The sequence below is a fragment of the Macaca fascicularis genome, chromosome 1, assembly GCF_037993035.2.
Source record: "Macaca fascicularis isolate 582-1 chromosome 1, T2T-MFA8v1.1".
Lineage (NCBI taxonomy): Eukaryota > Metazoa > Chordata > Mammalia > Primates > Cercopithecidae > Macaca > Macaca fascicularis.
The window spans coordinates 62295966-62315914 of NC_088375.1; the positions used below are offsets into that span (position 1 = coordinate 62295966).

General features: G+C 47.6%; 1 protein-coding gene across 5 annotated transcripts in view; it reads right to left on the reverse strand.

Moving 5' to 3' along the window:
* The window catches only part of PIK3C2B (phosphatidylinositol-4-phosphate 3-kinase catalytic subunit type 2 beta), a 71834-nt gene that overhangs the window by 48326 nt on the left and 3559 nt on the right, over positions 1-19949 (reverse strand). The gene's annotated exons all lie outside the window — the stretch shown is intronic.

The window sequence follows — 19949 nt, forward strand, 5'->3', positions numbered from 1 at the left end:
TTACAGGCACCCACCACCGTGTCTAGCTAATTTTTGTATTTTTAGTACAGACGGGTGTTTGTCATGTTGGCCAGGCTTGTTTCGAACTCCTGACCTCAGGTGATCCACTCGCCTCGGCCTCCCAAAGTGCTGGGATTACAGGCGTGAGCCACCACACCCAGCCAAGAGGCACCTTCTATTACCCAAGAAGAAGAGATGGAAGCAAACCTTCTCCAGTCAATTTGAAGAGGACAGCTTTCACACACTACTGGTGGGGACTGTAAAATGGTACAACCACTCTGGGAAACAGACAGCTTCTTAAAAAGGTAAACACACACCTAACATAGGATTCAACTATCACTCCTACTTATCCAAGAAAAATAAAAGCATATGTCCATACAAAGACTTGCTCATGAATATCCACAGCAGCTTTATTTGTAATATCCCAAAATGTCCATCAACAGTGAATGGGTATTTTAAAATGTGATGTCTATACAATTGAATACTACTTGGCAATAAAAAGGAATGAATTATTGACAAAGGCAATAACATGCATAATCTTAAAATAGCTTTGCTGAGTAAAAGATGCCAGAAAAAACAGTATGAGTATGTAAGATCCATTTATATAAAATTCTGGAAAATGCAAACTGATCTATAATGACAGGAGATCAGCGGTATCTGGGGGACAGAGTGGAAAAAGGGGTGGATTACAAAGGGACACAAGAGAACCTTTGGAGGTGTTTATTATCTTGATTGTGGTCATGGCATCATTGGTATACTCACATGTCAAAACTTATTAAACTATACACTTTCAATATGCATATTTTATTATATGTCAATTACACCTCAATAAAACTATAAATGAAAAGTACAAGAGAACCCTGTTAAACGGACCTTGTAATTACTCAGCTTGCACTAGGATCCTCCCCAAATACAGCAATATATAAAAGAAAACAAAGCTTGCCAACAGGTGAGACCCGGCTACCTGATCTCATACAGGTGTGCCAAAATATTGATTCCCTGCCTGCCCCCCGCCCCCCCGCAGCCCTCAGAAGGCCACACAGGATCTCCAGGCCAGTGCTTCCACTTACTTCAGTGCTGGTATCCTTTTCTCTAGAAGCCATGATGTGAACAGAGTTGAGAAGCACTCAACAAATGGTGGTAATGACAAGGTCAGTCTGGCCCAGTGGTTCTCAACCCCAGCTGCAACATTAGCAACACTGGGGGAACTTTTAAAAAGTACTGAAGGCCGGCCGGGTGCGGTGGCTCACGCCTATAATCCCAGCACTTTGGGAGGCTGAGGCAGACGGATCACCTGAGGTCAGGAGTTCGAGACCAGCCTGGCTAACATGCAAATACAAAAAATTAGCCAGGCGTGGTGGCATCCATCTGTAATCCCAGCTACTCAGGAGGCTGAGGCAGGAGAATCACTTGAACCCAGGAGGCAGAGGTTGCAGTGAGCTGAGATTGCATCATTGCATTCCAGCTTGGGCAACAAGAGCAAAACTTTGTCTAAAAAAAAAAAAAGTACTCGGGCCGGGCGCGGTGGCTCAAGCCTGTAATCCCAGCACTTTGGGAGGCCGAGACGGGCGGATCACAAGGTCAGGAGATCGAGACCATCCTGGCTAACATGGTGAAACCCCATCTCTACTAAAAAAATACAAAAAACTAGCCGGGCGAGGTGGTGGACGCCTGTAGTCCCAGCTACTCGGGAGGCTGAGGCAGGAGAATGGCGTGAACCCGGGAGGTGGAGCTTGCAGTGAGCTGAGATCCGGCCACTGCACTCCAGCTTGGGTGACAGAGTGAGACTCCGTCTCAAAAAAAAAAAAAAAGTACTCAAGCCCGAACACTCTCAAGAGATTCTGATTTAATTAATCTGCAGTAGGGTAATGGTATTTTTAAAAAACTCCCCAGGAGATTCTAATGTGTAGCCCAACCTGAGAACTGTGAATCTATGAATGTGTGTTTGTGATTAGGTTGGGGGAGACCAGTGTGAAGTACTCACTTCTGACTCTTAGCATCAGCAGCCAAAAGGTTGACAGTTCCATAAAAATTATCAAAAAATGTTCATTCTCTTGTACTGCTTCACCCAACAGGTAACAAACATGAAATTACTCCTCATGATTAGAATGTTGAAAACATCAATAGGAAAAAGACTCAGATAGATTCTTGGGTGGCAAATTGCTTAGATTCAAAATAAGTTAGGACAAAGTTATCCCTTTCCCTGGGGTGCCCTCCCAGGACCCTGGTACATCTGTCAGGTATAGGCACAGGACCCTGGTCTGAAGGGTTCTGGCTCAGTGAATCTGACAACTATTGCACTTAGGAATTAGTTCACCAAGGAGAGACCGGCCCAAGCCCAGCCTCAGGGTATCTAAAGCAGTTCACTGTTAACTTAATTTCTCTGCCTTTCCACAGCTCCTTACAGATCACTTTTTATCCACAGTGGGTATAAGGGAGTCTTGCTATTTGAAATTCAAAGGAGTAGCATAAGCAGATGGAGATATCCAGAACCTAGCTGCCTGGAGCTGGGAGACTGGTCCCAGGAAAAGGAGGGCCTAGTGCCTTACAGATAGAAGACACCAGATAAATGCTCAAAGTTGGATTGGGCTTAGGCATGTTAATCCAGAGAATGATTGTGTATTTTCAGTGCTGAGCTAGGACAAGCAGAGTATTAAGATTTGCCTTAGCAGGCACTATTGTGAGGAGGAAAATTCAGGCCATTGGAAATAATCTTTTTCAACTTCCAGCCTCTCTTCCAACGCTCACTTATGCACACTTGCACTCAGCTTCACTTTCTTCCTTTTGGCCCAGGGGAAGCAGATTCCTGCCTCCTGCTGAGGCACAACCCTCTTCTGCTCTTGCCCCATCCATTTCATCTCTAGGATAATGCTCCATGGATTTCCCCTCCCTCTCCTGTATCTTCAATCTCTTCTCCTTAACGTGGTTTTTCTCTTCAGCACATAAACATGCCTCATCTAATCTTAACAAGAAAGGAAAAATCCCACACCCTAAAACACCTCACCCTTAACCTTTTTTTTTTTTTTTTTAAGATGGAGTTTTGCTCTTGTTGCCCAGGCTGGAGTACAACGGCATGATCTGGGCTCACTGCAACCTCTGCCTCTCAAGTTCAAGTGATTCTCCTACCTCAGCCTCCTGAGTAGCTGGGATTACAGGCATGCGCCACCACGTCCAGCTAATTTTGTATTTTTAGTAGAGACAGGGTTTCTCCATGTTGGTCAGGCTAGTCGCGAACTCCCAACCTCAGGTGATCCACCTGCCTCAGCCTCCCAAAGTGCTGGGATTACAGGAGTGAGCCACTGCACCCGGCTCCCCTTAACTTTTTTGTCCTCTCTGTTCATCCTTCCGTTCTCAGCCAAGCTTCCAGAGAGTGGACTGCACCTGACATTTCCAAATTCTCCCTTCCCATTTACTCTTTAACTCACTGTAATCTGGTGTCTGCCCCCTACATCCCACTAAAACTGCTCCTGCAACAATGCCTGGGCTGCCCAGTTCGGTAGCCATTTCCACCTGCCTGGACACTGCTGCTGTATTTGGCTCTACAAACCATTCCCTTCTTCCTTAAACCCCCTCCCCCTGGCTTTCACGAAGATATTTTTTTCTTGTTCTCCATCTCCTCCTTCTTTGTCTTCCTCTTCCTTTGTCTACCCCTGAAATGTTGGTGTTGGCTCAGGATTCTATTCTCAGCTTACTGTTAACTCTACCCCCTCTGCTCGGGCAATCTCATCTATTCTTGTTTCCTATCCATACTACTCACATGTTAATGAATCCAAATATGTATCTCTCCTTCAAGTTTATATGCCCACTCATATCTCAAAATCCAAATGTCCAAAACTCAACTGTCATCTTCTTTCCTCCCCACAATCTGCTCCTTGCTCCTGGTTCCCCATTGTGGTGAATGGCACCACCCAGTCCCCGAAGCCGAAATCCTGCAGTCATCCTAGAGTCCCCCTTCCTTTCACTCCTCTCTCCAATTGCCAAGGCATGCCACCTTTTCCTCCTTAATACTTCCCAAAGCTAATCTTTCCTTCTATCCTAACTGTGGTTGCCCTAATTCAGGCCCTTATCTTCTCTCATTTGGGCTAGTACAATGGCCTCCTAATAGTCCTTCCCCCTACTAACCTTGGCCTCTTCAAGGCTTTTTCACAGAACATCCTGAGGGCTCTTCCTAAAATGTAAATCTCATCACCTCGCTTCCTGCTTAAGATCTTTCAAAGGCTCTCTGGTTTCTCATAAGACTCTCTCCTGCTCTGCTCTCCCTCTCATCTCCAACCATTCATGACCATGTCTGTGATACCTCCGTGATTTGGTTCAAGTTGTTCCAAATTGCTAGTTGCTATTGGCTCCCAATAGCAACCAGTGTATATTTCAAACACAGGCTTAAGACATTTTGTTCAAAATTACATGCTTATGGATCTATCACCCCTACTATGTTCCTCAAGTTCCAAATTCCCATCATTTCCACCGAGCTTGAACTGGAACATCAGGGCAGAACCTTCTGGGAGGTGGGGAATTTTCAGACATGGAGATGGGTGGTCAGGATTTAACAGGTGTGCTCCTTAGTATCCTTCAAACACAGGACTGGGTTTTGGAACTAACCAGGTTGGATTGGCATCTGTAAGACAGGTGCAAGGATGACAAGAAAACCACACACAGGGCCTTCCAGCTCTGAGATTCCTTGATTCCAACGTACCAGTTCCTTAGGTCAAATCTCTGAGAGGACTCCAAAGTTACAGGAAAGAGAAGGAAAGGGTGATCCCAGGGTGATTCAAGCAGGCGCTGTTCCTGAAGCTCTTCCCAGACTGGAATTCAGACGGAGGAAAGGCGAGCTACCCGTCTCTAACCACCATCCTCCTGGCTCTGGGACAGGCCGCCACTAGACTGTCTCAGCCACACAGGGAAGGAAGCCCAGCTCTCTGACAGATCTCACGCCTGGGGCCACACTGGCAATGCTCCTCCCAAAGGCTCAGCACTCAGCTCACTATGATGCTGAGAGGTGGCAGTGAGGAAACAGGACAAACAGCATCCCTCACAGGACCAGGAGGGCCACCCCCAAGGTGAAGTGAAGGTTCAGAGAGCAGCAGCCAGACACAAGGGAACTCCAGAGACGGAAAGGCAGGAGCAACCAGTCCCAACGACCTTGAAACACAGCGAGCTGGCTTCCTCTAAAAATTCAAGCCCTAGATTTCATTTTCCAGGACTAGAGGACACGCAGAAAGTATTTTAGGAATCAGGGTTTCATGTTTCCTGCCTCCCCCCTTCCCCAATTCGGTTCTCTCTCTGTCAGGTTCTACATTAGAAATTGCTCTAGGGCCAGGCGTGGTGGCTCATGTCTGTAATCCCAACACTTTGGGAAGCTGAGGTGGGAGGATTGCTTGAGCCCAGGGTTCAAGACCATCCTTTGGGGGGAAAAAATTAGCTGGGTGCGGTGGCATGCACCTGTAGTCCCAGCTACTTGGAAGGGTGAAGTGGATGGATTGCTTGAGCCTGGGAGTTTGAGGCTACAGTGAGCCATGATCATGCCATCGCACTCCAGTCTGAGTGACAGAGACCCTGTCTCAAATAAAATAAATAAAATAAAATAAAAATAAAGAGTGCTCTATTCCCTTAGTCTTCAAGGGCTACTAGGGATTCTGTATAAAAACAAATCGCCACATCGGTCCCTTGAAAGAGGAAGGGTAGATCAGGGCCTGCATCTCTGCTACTCTGCAGCCCATCCAGGGATAGATGGCTGGGGCCAGTGCCACAATGTCACAGAACTCCAGGGGGCACCCCACACATTGTATTCTGTGTGAATGACAACCCCTGACCACAAAAAATAAAACCATGTGAATGGTGCCTCCTGGAGTTATACACCTTGGTGGTTCAGGCTGCGTTCTCTCCTAATGTCCACCTCCTAGAAAACAGATGGAAATCGTCCAGAAGGTCTGTTACAGCCAGTTTTCTTTTACCACCTGCCTGCAATAACTGTTAACATTTCCCCACATTTGCTCTCTTTCTTGTTCTACTTTACCATTTGAAAGTAAGATGCCCTTTGCAAAGTGTGTGTAAGAAACACTTTGCCTCTAAAAACTTCAGTCTGAATCTCTGAGAGCAAGGGCATTCTCCTATGTAAACACAATGCCATGAGCACACCCACAAAACTTAACGTTGACAACAATAATATCATCTAATGCACACTGCACATTTGAGTGACTGCAATTGTCTGTCATCTGGGAAGCTTTAAAAATATACACATTCCCGGCCTCTCCTCTGGAGGTTCTGACTCAGTAGGGTGAGTGCCTGGATGCTGGATGCTTCAAAAGCCCCTAAAGTGATTCGAATGTGCAGCCACATTTGACCCCACAGAAGAGGGTTTCAGAACTCTCAGGAAGACAAGAGGACCTGGGTAGAGGCACCCCAAAAAGCACCAGTCAGCTGATGAAACAAGAGGATATGCCTATGGCCAAGCAGGTCGGTGCCAGGGTCTGAGTTGCACCAGGCACCAAACTCAGTCTCACAGCTGCCCACAGATGGCTGAGGGCTGGCCAGGGAGGAAATGGGGTCAGGACAGAGTGACACAATGGTTCAGAGTCAAAGGGTGGAAAGAAAGGAGAGGGCACTCCCTCCAGTGGAGCTGGCTCTGTTTAGTCCCTGTGCCAGAGTGGGAGGAGCCCAGGGGCCACCACTGGAGCCAGTGGGTGGTGAGGGTTCCTGCTGTCTTGCTGGAAGGCACCCTAACAGAATGGTTCTGCTTGGGACTGGGAGAATCTAGAGGGGTCTGGGTCATCACTTCCCCATACCCTGAGCCATAGATTGGATCCCAATGGGTGTTGAGTACCAGCTACATACCAGGCACATACATATCTAAAGACTAGAAGTATTCAGATGACTATGGCACAATTCCAGGGAGCTTACAATCTAGCAAAGGTGGCAGACACATACATAAAGAATCCAATCCCCTCTTGGGGTGTAAAGCAGGAAGTAAGAAGGTACTGCATTTCTTGGACCATCTTCAGTGGGCAGGGAAAATAGAAAGCTCTCAAGCAAGGTGGTGAAGAATATGCAGGGTTTCAAGCCCCCAGTCTTGGGCATCCTGATTTTCAGTAGATTTTACTAAGGGAAGAGAGTCAGCTCTAGGACTTCCCCAGGAAGGGACCCTCAGCACCTCCCCTAAGGGCAGGTAGGGTCAGGGAATCAGAAGCCATAAGGACTTAAACCCTTTGGTGTCCAGGTTTTTCTCTTCAGAGAGGACCTCCACTTCTGTCCATCCTCCAGCACCCACACTCACCCATACCCCCAATCCCACTGGCTTTGCAGCCGGGGACGCTGCCCTGCATCTCACTCCACACACGTGCCACTGGCTCCACCTGCCCCTCCCACAGCCCGGCTCTAACAGGGAACATCAACACACTCTGCCAGGAATCCGACTCCTCCAGCAGGGAGATGTATTAAGGTCAAGCAGGCCAGCTCCCAGCCTCCAACAGATGTACATCTGATCCCTGTTTCTTTATGGAAAACCCACAGGTTGTCTACAGCTCTATAAGCTTCTTTGATGGCAGGTCTATTATGGAATCACATGCACCAATAAGGTATTTCTCTGCTCTAGAGTGCGTGCCCTCTGAGTACCTCTCATTTAGTTTCAAATGTGAGAAGACAGAAAATAACAGTTTGTGTTTTCTTCCCACTTATACATCCCCTCTCTAGTGACCTCTATAGCTAAACTAAAGCAGCCCCACACAGTCTGGCATTTCCTACCAGGACTTACTCTCCATCCTTCTACTCCCTGGGCATACCATACCCTGGACTCTCCATTAATTTGAAGCCAAAGTGCACAAAAGAGTTTAGTGAAAGTCCTTCTGGGTCCTAGACAAGCAGAGGGACAGGAGCTTGGAGCCTGTGGGTCACAGCTACATAAAATCAGGTCTGCATGCACTGCTGACTCCAATTCAGAGACCCCGATTCTAGCTCAGAAACCATTTGGCCTCATGCACACACATAGAATCCTTGGAGATCATAGCTCCTGCCACATACCCTGTAGACTGTGGGCTCTGCGTATGAGGAGAGACCAGGATGGAAGAGGTGAGGCAGCTTGTGGCTCCTCTAAAAACTTTCCTTCCTCTAGAGCTGGCAATTTTGATTGCAGGGCCAGGGACCAGAAGCTGGCAATCAACTGAATGGAACATTTGGCAAAGACGGAAGAAAAGCCTTGGCAGTATGTGTATTTCTAACCCAGGAATCATCCCAGGAGCCAGAGCAGCCACATCTCTGTCTGGTTCCTACTTCCTGCTTCCTCCTCCCCTCTTCCCTCACCCAAGAACCAATCCTTCCCATCCAGTTCACCCCAGGTTCCCTCTAAGGGCATAGTAGTTATGAGGGACTCCTCCAGCTTTCTTGGCCTTCCGGAGAAAGGTAGGGGGACAGGAAAGGTCCTAGGATGACCTCCCCTGACCAACCTTGGCTTCCAGCTGAGGAGACCACTGAGGGAACTTCTTTACACACAACTTTCACAGCAGCCCATCCCGTATCAGAAAAACAGCCACAGAATTTCCAAAAAGCAACACCTAGGAAACCCTAAATGCTCTGAAAATACTGTAGATGCTGCGAAGTAGAAAAGAAGCTCCTCTGAAAGAGGACACAGAAAATGGGTGGAGTTGGAGACAAAGACACAGTAGCTCTCTTTAGGCCTGGCCTTCCCTATCTACCACCTTTCTCAGCTTTGCCTCAACACAGCATTTGCTTCCTATAAACTGAGGTCTCCTGCAAGGCCCAGATTGTCACCACTGTCACCTCCAACCTCAGTTCAGCTTCCTTAGCTCATGCCCTTGGGAATCCAGTTCTGCAGGATTCGTTCCTGTGTGGGTGGGGAAAAGTCCCTGGAGGATGCCAGCCTGTTCAGCAGAGTCCATAGAGCAAGTCCCAGCTGTTCCCATCCAGCCAGGGCACCAAAGTGAGGAAACAACATACCAACAAGGCTCTGCTCTGCCGGAGGGCTCATCAGAGAGAGGACAGGAGAGGCCATGACAGAGGAGCTGCCTCCCCAAGTCCTCTGCACTGGGCTCGGTGGGACCGGGCTAACCCAATTGGGTCTGCAAGGAGCAAGGAGGCAGTGCGGAGGCGTGCTTCAAATGAGGACCCAGTCCCACTGCAAGGGGATGAGGATGTATGTTGGGGTAACTGCAGAGGCACCGGACTGACCAGAGGGCACTGAATAATGTCAGTGAGACCATCCTCCAGAAGGAAGACATCCTTCCTGGGGGCTGACACTTTCTTTTTGAGCGAGTGTCTCTAATTCATTCAATTATAATAATTGTTAGGGTGCTTTCTGGTCGCACCTTTCTCAGACGTCCAAAATGCTCTCTCACATCTTGATGACAGGGTCCTCCTTTCTGTCCCCGATGAGAGGGAGGACCACTAAGGCTAAGTGGCTTTGTACTGTGTCTCCCACTGGAGCTGCTCCAGAGTCACGAAAAGATTGTAGACCCGATGAAGGGAGGCTAGCATGGTGGGAATACTCAGAAACACTCTTGGCCCCAGCCTTGTGCTCTCCCCTGCAAGTATACACTCAGCACAGATATGCCAGAGCCCCAGTACCCAGAAGGATCACACACATAAGAGTAGAGGAGGCAGGGCCAGCAGCTCCCAGGTGGTGGTGCTGTCTGTAGGGAGGACGGGGGTGACTGCCTGTAAGCCTGGGTGCAGGAGCCAATGGGCAGGGCCAGGCTGTGTGGGTGGGGGGCTGCCGGCAGCTGACAGCCACCTGCTCAGCTCTGAGGAGGGCCAAAGGAAGTCAAGCAGAAAAAGGCAGAGCCAGCCATCCATGGGAACCAGCTAAGGCGCCGACCAGCCCCCACGCCACGCTTCTTTCCTCCCTTGGGATAGGAAGGCTCTTCACCACGTGCCCACAGCCCGGCCCACTATCCCTGTGCCATCATGGTGTTCCTCAACCAGCAAGCTAGACTCAGAGTCTAATGATAAAGCAGGATATCTTCAGGTAATGCTAACTCTTCAAATATCAAGGCAATCCCTAATAGATTACAGTCACTCTCAGGGACCTGAAGCCATAGAGATCACACAAACCGTGTGTAACCCCCAACCCCTCCTCACACTTTTCCCCCTGCACCCCACACACATATCTACGTCTCCCCACTACATACACTGCACACCTCCCATGCTTATCCCATACCCCTCACACCCTCCCCATACATACCCCCTACTCTCCCCCCACACACAACCTCCTGCTCACTCACTCCCTCACCAGCTCTCCCAGGAGAAGAAAAGAGAGGAAGCTGGCCTAGACCCATAAGATCACACTCTTTTTTCTTTTTTTTGGAGACGGAGTCTCGCTCTGTCGCCCAGGCTGGAGTGCAGTGGCGTGATTTTTTGTATTTTTAGTAGACACGGGGTTTCACCATGTTAGACTGGATGGTCTCGATCTCCTGACCTCGTGATCCACCCGCCTGGGCCTCCCAAAGTGCTGGGATTACAGGCGTGAGCCACCGCGCCGAGGTCACATTCTTAGTGTCACTGGCAAAGAAGTCTGAGAAAAAAGGTTAAACCCAGAAGAAAAAGGAAAACAGGCCCTCTCAGCACCAGGGGGCAGCTCCGGCCCTTCCCCAAGCAGGCTCTTCCTTCTCTGCATTCCAGCAGGCTGGGGGCACCCAGGCAAAGAGAATGCCATGGAAGGAGCCCCAGGCAGAAGAGCTTCACAAGAGCCCTCTCCCAAATGCCCCCAGGCCTGCTGGCAGGCTCCCCAAGGGTGGCTGGTCATTCCCTAAATCAGGAAGGTGTAAAGAAGCCCTGGGGTCCCCACAGACCAGGGTAGGAAAGGAAAGGGACACCGGCTTTCAAGCAGTTCCAGTCTTTCAATCCAGAGAAAAGCAGAAAAATGAAACACCCCTAAACATCTGATACTCATTTACACAGGGGTGTGAGAGGCCAAGGTGTTAGTCCTTCCCAGGGACATTTGCATTAAAAAGCAGAGTCTGAGGAGGAGAGCGCCCAACCCGACAGGCCCTGGAAATGGTAAGACTTCTATTTTCCCAGGGAGGAATGAGCCATGAAAAGACGGGGTGCTCTCTAGTGTTTGGCCCCATGGGTCCATGGCCTCCCCCTGGTCTCAGCTCCTGAGTCTAGGAACCTCTTGCCCCTCTAGAGTACAGTCCCCACAATGCTGCCCCTTTAAGGCAATGACCCCTCCAACCCTTGGCCTTGGCTATTCTTAGCCCAGGTTGATCCAGGTGGCCATGGTCCTCTGCCTATAGCCATGCAGTTCCCAAGCTGGGAGCCTCCATTCTTCCTGGTAGCAGGCCAGAAGGATATCCTGCTCCAGGGTCAGTCAGGGACACTGAACCCAGTGGGGAGACCAAGGATTCTACTTTAGCCAGGTCAAAGGGGAAACCCTACTCAGGGTACAAGGCCTTAAAAGAGAACTGAAGGCTGGGCGTGGTGGCTCATGCCTGTAATCCCAGCACTTTGGGAGGCCGAGGCGGGCAGATTGAGGTCAGGAGTTCGAGACCAGCCTGGGCAACATGGTGAAACCCCATTTCCACCAAAAATACAAAAATTAGCTGGTTGTGGTGGCAGGTGCCTGTAACCCCAGCTACTTGGGAGGCTGAGGCAGGAGAGTTGCTTGAACCCGGGAAGCAGAGGCTGCAGTGAGCCGAAATTGTGCCACTGCACTGCACTCCTTCTTAAAAAAAAAAAAAAACTGAGAAACAAGATACTCTCCAAGATAGCCTGTGGTGTCCCAGAATCCTCAAACCACAGGAAGGATACCTAGATGGGGGGAATGGGAAGAAGGCGGTGGTCCTGATGGTGCCAGACCACAGGGGATCCCAGCAGGACTGCCCATGTCAGCCTGGTCACCCTAGACATGTTGCAGCACTTTCCCCTTAGCCCTGGTCACCTGCACATACAGCCTGGTATGGACTCCCCATCCCCTATTTCCCATTTGTACCTAACTCTTAGGGCCTCAAAGCCATGGTTACCATGGGGGTGGTAACCATTGGGGGTGCCTTTCTCTTCCTCCTGCTTTCTCTCTCTTCTGCTTCCATCCGAATTCAAGATCCTCAGAAAGGCCAGGCACAGTGGCTCACACCTGCAATCCCAGAATTTTGGGAGGCTGAAGCAGGATGATCGCTTGAGCCCAGAAGTTTGAGGCCAGCCTGGGAAACACAGTGAGACTCCACCTTTACAAAAAACACAAAAATTAGCTGGGTGTAGTGGCATGTCCCAGTAGTCCCAGCTACTTGGGAGGCTGAAATAGGAGGATCAACTGAGCCATGATTGAGACACTGCACTCCAGCCTGGGTGACAGAGGGAGACCCTGTCTCAAAAAAAAAAAAAAAAAAAAAAAGATCTTCAGAAGCCCTCCCTGGTCAAGCCTTCCAGTATCTCCCTACTTTTATTCTCAGTGTCTCCTTAATACCCTAATACTCCGTGTTTCACACTGATAAAAATGGTGGCCCTGTCGCCTGGGGAACAAGAGCAACACTTTTGCCTTAGACATTAACTGACTATTTTTGCATCTCTGTGCATGGAGTGGTTATGGGTCATGGAGATTTTGAAAAAATAAAGTGACTTTAGCGAGGCAGAGAAGTACAGAGCAAAGAATCGTATCAATTAGTTTTGATATTGTTTTGTACATGCCCTGATGCCTTTCTCCGATCTCTTATCCCCCAGTTTGCACAGGAAGGTCCCAAGGGAGACAGATCTCCCTAAGACAGAACCTAAGTCTACACTAAGCAAAGGGGACGCTCAGCAGAAGGGTGAATGACCCGGCACAGTATAGCACACTCACATTCCACCAGCCCCTTGCCCATGTGACCCTCGCCCAGGGTCTCCCAGGGTAGCAACAGTCAGAAGTCATTGCCAGCAGATATTCACTGACTGCTTAGGCTGGATGAGCGGCCAGGGTGTGACTGTGCAAGCATCCTGTGCCAACAATCTGCAGGAACTGTGTCAAAACACCTTTCCCGTGTAGGTGCCATTTCAAGGTCTGTGAAACTAGTACTGTCGCAACAGGAGTGAGGGAATTATACTTTGTGCTGGTGAAAGGGAAAGAGAAGGGAGGCAGAGAAGTGGGGAGACAGGAGGGAAGACTACCTGCATATGAGCATCACAGAAATAGAAGGAAGGAAACATACCTTTTTTCCCCCCTCTGGTATTTTGTACCAGGTACTGTCTTATTTAGTCCTCACAACAATCCTCAAATGTGGATGTTATTATCCTTCTTTTATGGAAGAGGAAAGTAGAAAACAGGAAAGGGATGTAATAATTGGCCCAAAGGTCACACAACTTGTAAATGATAGAATCAAGAGTTAAACTGAAATGTGTGTGACCCCAAACTTCATAGTCTTTTTCCCATCCTGTTGTGGAAACCCAGGCACATCACATTTGATTAAGTGTTTAAGCTGATGTTGGTGATTATTCTGGAACACCTCTATGCTCTCCACACCCCCATCCCAGGACATTTCACTCTCCCAGGCCACTCAAAAAAATAAACATAAAAATAAATAAACAAGCAAAGCGAACAAACACACCCCACGGTTTGGTAGAGGAGAGAACCAATGAGCAACGGGGATTGTGTGAAGTCATACAGCTCGTCAGTGATAGAGGTGAGATCAGAAGTGGGAGTTCAGGTCCTTAGACTTCCTCTCAAGTGCTCTTCCCAGGCTGAGCCATAACCAGTCTCTTTTTTTTTTTTTAATTTTAAGAGACAAGGTCTCACTCTGCCATCCAGGTTGGAGTGAAGTGGTGTGATCACGGATCACTGCAGCCTTGACCTCCCAGTCTCAAGCAATCCTCCCACTCCAGTTTCACAAGTGGCTGGAATTACAGAGGTAAAGCCATTGTACCCAACTATCTCTCCCACTCTTAAAATCCTTCAGGAGAGGAAATCCCCCAGCCTTCCTGATCTAATCTCTCTTAAATTGGTCCATTCCTTTCCAAGCCTCTGATGACTTTCATTAAGTGAAATAACCTAGCCGGGCGCGGTGGCTCAACCCTGTAATCCCAGCACTTTGGGAGGCCGAGACAGGCGGATCACAAGGTCAGGAGATCGAGACCATCCTGGCTAACACGGTGAAACCCCGTCTCTACTAAAAAATACAAAAAACTAGCCGGGCGCGGTGGCGGGCGCCTATAGTCCCAGCTACTCGGGAGGCTGAGGCAGGAGAATGGCGTGAACCCGGGAGGCGGAGCTTGCAGTGAGCTGAGATCCGGCCACTGCACTCCAGCCTGGGCGGCAGAGCGAGACTCCGTCTCAAAAAAAAAAAAAAAGTGAAATAACCTATAAAAAGCATATATTGGGCACCAAAAATTTTGTTATTCCTTTCTTTTACCTCAATGATTATTCTCTTACCTGAAAAATTATTTTATTGGGCACTAAAAAAAATTATGATTCCTTTTTCTCACCTGAATGATTGAGACAGACCACTAACTAGTCTGTTTCCTTGCTGACCCCCCTAAAGTTTCTGCCCTCCACTGCCAGGATAATCTTCCTACAGGGCAGCTCTGATCAGATCATGTCATTCTTCTTTCCTTTTTTTTTTTTTTTTTTTTTTTTTGAGACAGGGTCTTGCTCTGTCACCCAGACTGGAGTGCAGTGGCAGGATCTTGGCTCACTGCAACTTCCACCTCCCAGGCCCAAGCGATCCTCCCATCCTAGCCTCCTGAGAAGCTGAGACTACAGACGTGGTTGCCACCACAACTGGCTAACTTTTTGTCTTTTTGGTAGAGATGGGGTTTCACCATGTTGCCTAGGCTGATTTCGAACTCAAGTGATCTGCCCACCCTGGCCTCCCAAAGTGCTGGGATTACAGGCGTGAGCCTCCGCACCCTTTTATTCATGGGGGATGTGTGATGGCTTTAATATAAGAACAGTACCTGCACATCCCCCATGAATGAAAGTGACTTTGCTCTTTTCAACATTGTTATCATTTTTAATGTGCTCTACTGCATTTATGTGCATTCTGCTTTGGATTATCCCTACTAATGATTAGAATAAAAATAATAGCTTTTATTTGTATAGGTATTTATAGTTACAAAGCACTTTTATAGACATTAGCCCACTAATCTTAAGAATAAGGCCAGGCATGGTGGCTCATGCCTGTAATCCCAGCACTTTGGGAGGCCGAGGTGGGCAGATCACCAGAGGTCGGGAGTTCGAGATCAGCCTGGCTAACATGGTGAAATCCCGTCTCTATTAAATATACAAAGTTAGCTGGGTGTGGTGGTGCACACCGGTAATCCCAGCTACTCGGGAAGCTGAGGTAGGGGAATCGCTTGAACCTGGGAGGCAGAGGTTGCAGTGAGCTGGGATGGTGCCACTGCACTCCAGCCTGGGTGACAGAGTGAGACTCAGTCTCAAAAAAAATAAAAAGAATAAAGACAGCTGGGTGCGGTGGCTCACGCCTGTAGTCCCAGCACTTTGGGAGGCTGAGGCAGATAGATCATCTGAGGTAGGGAGTTCAAGAATAGCCTGGCCAACATGGTGAAACCCTGTCTCTACAAAAATACAAAAAGTAGCCAGGCATGATGGCAGGTGCCTGTAATCCCAGCTACTTGGGAGGTGGAGGCGGGAGAATGGCTTCATCCTGGGGGACGGAGGTTGCAGTGACCCAAGATTGCACCATTGCACTCCAGCCTGGATGACTGAGGGAGACTCCATCCCAAAAAAGAAAAGAAAAAGATTACCTCTTATTTATTTATTAACACAGTTACCAACACATCTTTTAAGTAACATCCTTCATTTTTTGTTTGGTTTTTTGTTTGTTTTTGAGATGGAGTCTCGCTCTGTCACCCAGGCTGGAGTGCAGTGGTGCAATCTCCACTCACTGCAACCTCCACCTCCTGGATTCAAGCAATTATCCTGCCTCAGCCTCCATAGTAGCTGGGGTTACAGGCACACGCCACCAGGCCCCGTTAATTTTTGTATTTTCAGTAGAGACGCGGTTTCATTATGTTAGCCAGGCTGGGCTTGAACTCCTGACCTCAGGTGATTCGCCCTTCTCAGCTTCCCAAAGTGCTGGTACAGGCGTGAGCCACTGCACCCAGCCTTCTTTGTTTTTTAAAGAGACAAGGTCTCACTCTGTTGCCCGGGCTGGTTGTGCAGTGGCTCAATCATAGCTCACTGTAACCTCAAACTCCTCAGGTCAAGTGATCCTCCCACGTCAGCCTCTGAAGTAGCTAGGACTACAGGTGCACACCACCATGCCTGGCTGATTTTTCAACTTTTGTACAGATAAATCTCGTTTCATTGCTCAAGCTGAACATTCTTACTTTTATCATTTCAACATGTACCTACAAACACCTCATTACGTACAAAACATTCTTTTCCACTAAGCCTTTAAACCGCATGGATTACCTCGTATTTATCTTTGTCTCCCCCAGGATGCTTAGCACAATGTTTTACACGAAGTACATGCTCAGTACAGAACCGTTAATACTGTGTTCTCAGTGTGGTCTGACCAACCCAGAGGAGACGAGTTAACAGCTCCTCGTCATAGGATCAGAGGTTCGGAGGCTGTTTGAGGAATGCAAAATTGTGATGTATTTTTCCAGGTAGACACCCCATAGTATTTATCAGATTCTTAGAGTCTAGAGATCTCCAAAACAATAAACACCACAGTTCTAGTTTCTATAATCTCTAGGAAATGCTGCCTAAGACTGTATATATATAACTCTTGGGGCACCTTATCACAATCGATTCATATTGAGCTTATAGGATGACCCCATTCCATGAAGAAACTCATCCATTTACCTGCATTTTGGGTAGGAGCAGGGGTACGATGTGGTTCCTTCAAGGTCAGGGACCACACTCAATTCAAGGTTGTATTCCTAGAATTTAGCACAAAACTGCTCTTGAGGAATAATAATTACAAGAACCATGAGCTGCTGAGTCACCATTTATATGCATCAGGCACTGCTCTAAGTAGTTCATTAATTGACTCATTTCATTTTACAACAAATTTTGTCTGGTATTATTTCCCCCATCTTACATATGAAAAAAGTGATGCACAGATAAATTAAGTAACTTTTCCAAGATCACACAGTTTGTAAGTGGTGGAGCCAGGCTTTGAACCCAAGTAACCTGGCTCCACAGCCATACTCTTAACCATGTGCTGAACTTGCACTGCCCTTCATTTGATGAATGAATGAATCAATGTAAGAATGAATGAGCAGAGGCACTGAAGATGTTTTTGTTGAATGAACAATTAACCAATCATTAACTAACCCACCTTTTGTCTCTACCCTGTATAATCTATAGGATTATCAGAACAGTCCTTCTCAAACTTTCCTTGCGTTCAACTAGAGAATCTCTCTAAGTAATTCCCTATCTATCAGTATAGAATTCCTGTCAGTAACATTAAAAAGTTTGGTTTAATTCTCAGTGAACTACTCTTAGTGAACTAAGAACTATGAGTGAACTAAGTTTTCTCAGAACACCAAGCACTAGGCAAGGGTTTTCCCTGTCCTCTTCACTGCTGTGCATGTACAGCAGTGTCAGTGCACAGTCAATGTACAACAGTGGAATGAATGCCCAAAAGATAAAATGCAAACTCCTTCAATGGCTCTGGCCAGATTAAACTGCTTTCAGTTCACCTCGTTCACCACACTCCATTCCCCATCCTGCCCCAATTCCTACTTACTGTTCAGATCTCTGCAAACACTTTCCTCCAAGAAGTCTGACCATCAAAAAGGCCCCACAATATGAGTTCACAAGGCAACCCATGTTTCCCCCACTCAATGACTTCAAAGTACCTAAAGTCACTAGTAAACAATCAAGATGTTTGTCAAATTAATGAATAAATGAATGAGTTCCTTTTTAACATGATTTGATAGATTTAAACCCTTGTGATCCTATCCTCTTCCAGAAACGACTTTAAGAACCACTTGTATTATTACTGGCTCATGGGGAAGCTCCATCTCATTCAGGACTTGAGCCTCATAAATATTTTTCTTTTCTCACAGGCCCCTTCAGTGTAGCACAGAAGGAACGCAGGTTCTAGAGGTTTCCTGACCTAGACTCAAACTTTGGCTCCTCTCAAATTAATTGTGCAACCTTTTTTTATTATTATTATTTTTAGAGACAGGGTCTCACTCTGTCACCCAGGCTAGAGTGAAACCTGGATGCAATCAGAGTGGTGCAATTATAGCTCACTGCAGCCTCAAACTCCTGGGCTCAAAAGATCCTCCCACTTCAGCCTCCTGAGTAGCTGAGACCACACACCCTGATTTTTTTTATTTTTATTTTTAGTAGGGACAAGGTCTCGCTATGTTGCCCAGGCTGGTCTCGAACTCCCGGGCTCAAGTGATTCTCCCATGTCAGTCTCCCAAGTGCTGAGATTACAGCATAAGCCACTATTCCTGGCCCCTATCTTTTAATTTTTAAAAAATCTGCCTCCTTAAAGTCTAGAGTGAAAATCTAATATCTCTGGCTATAATGTTCTTCTCCCAGGATCCCAAAACAACCCATTTGCAAACCACCTCCCTTTTCCTGGTCAGAATTGAATCTACTCTACTGGTGCTTGCAGTCACATCAATTTCTTTCACTCTCTGGGAGACACACAGCAAGGCGAGTCAGGAATGGGACAAACGCTCTGCTTTCAGAAAAGGAGGGCTGTTAGGGAGATGTCAACAGTTGAAGGGCTCCATCATTATTACTATCTGGGCTTTGGTTACACAGGCCTTACTTCTGCTTCGGGACTACAGTGAACCTCTCTCTTCTTCCTTCTCTATACCCTGAGGGTCTCTGCCCCCCAAAGCACAAATGTCTTCTGATGCTTTAGTCTCCTTAAACAGGGTGATGATTTGGGGTGAGTGAATTCCATTCCAATGTCCCAATGTCTTGGGGAAGTAAATTTCCCAAAAACAAAGCCACTAATTGGGTCGGCACGAAACTCCAAAGTGCGGCAGGACAGGTCCTTTCATGGGTCATGTTGTGATCTGCGGGGTAGGCATTCACTTCCAGCATTGCTACTGACTGTATGACCTTGAGAAAGTCACTTTTTCTCAGGGAAGTGATGACCCAGGTCCTTTCCAATTTTGATACTCTATGTGATCATACAAAATGCAAGAACAAGCTGGGAGAAGTGGCTCATGCCCGTAATCCCAACACTTTGGGAGGCTGAGGTGGGAGGATCACTTGAGACCAGAAGTTCAAGACCAATCTAGGCAACATAGAAATCCTGTCTCACGGGCGGATCACGAGGTCAGGAGATCAAGACCATCCTAGCTAACCCGGTGAAACCCCGTCTCTACTAAAAAAAAAAAAAATACAAAAAAAACTAGCCGGGCGAGGTGGCGGGCGCCTGTAGTCCCAGCTACTCGGGAGGCTGAGGCAGGAGAATGGTGTAAACCCGGGAGGCAGAGCTTGCAGTGAGCCGCGATCTGGCCACTGCACTCCAGCCTGGGCGACAGAGCAAGACTCCGTCTCAAAAAAAAAAAAAAGAAATCCTGTCTCAACAGAAAAAGGAAAAAAAAAAAAAAGCAAGAATAGTCCCTCAAGTTTCATTTTATAAAACAGATGCAAAATAAAGCAGATATGAAAACACCAAAACAAGAAATCTGCCTTAATTTCCCCAGGATCCTCCAAGTCCCTAAACCTTCTATTAGTGCTGCTCCGAAGGCAGCAATATGACTTGATCAGATTATCCCACATCTCCTCCTTCCTTGGAAGGTAGAGATAGAAATAAAAATGCATAGAAAAGCAGATGAGGCCCAGACAAATTTATTATGCCTACATGCCCATGAGATGTCCCAGGCTGGTGACGTCTCATGGGCATTCAAGGAATCCATTAAGAATGAATTCTGAGGCTGGACATGGCAACTCACACCTGTAATCCCGGCCCTTTGGGAGGCTGAGGCAGGCGGAACACATGAGAGGTCAGGAGTTCGAGACCAGCCTGGCCAACATGGTGAAACCCTGTCTCTACTAAAAATACAAAAAATTAGCCAGGCATGGT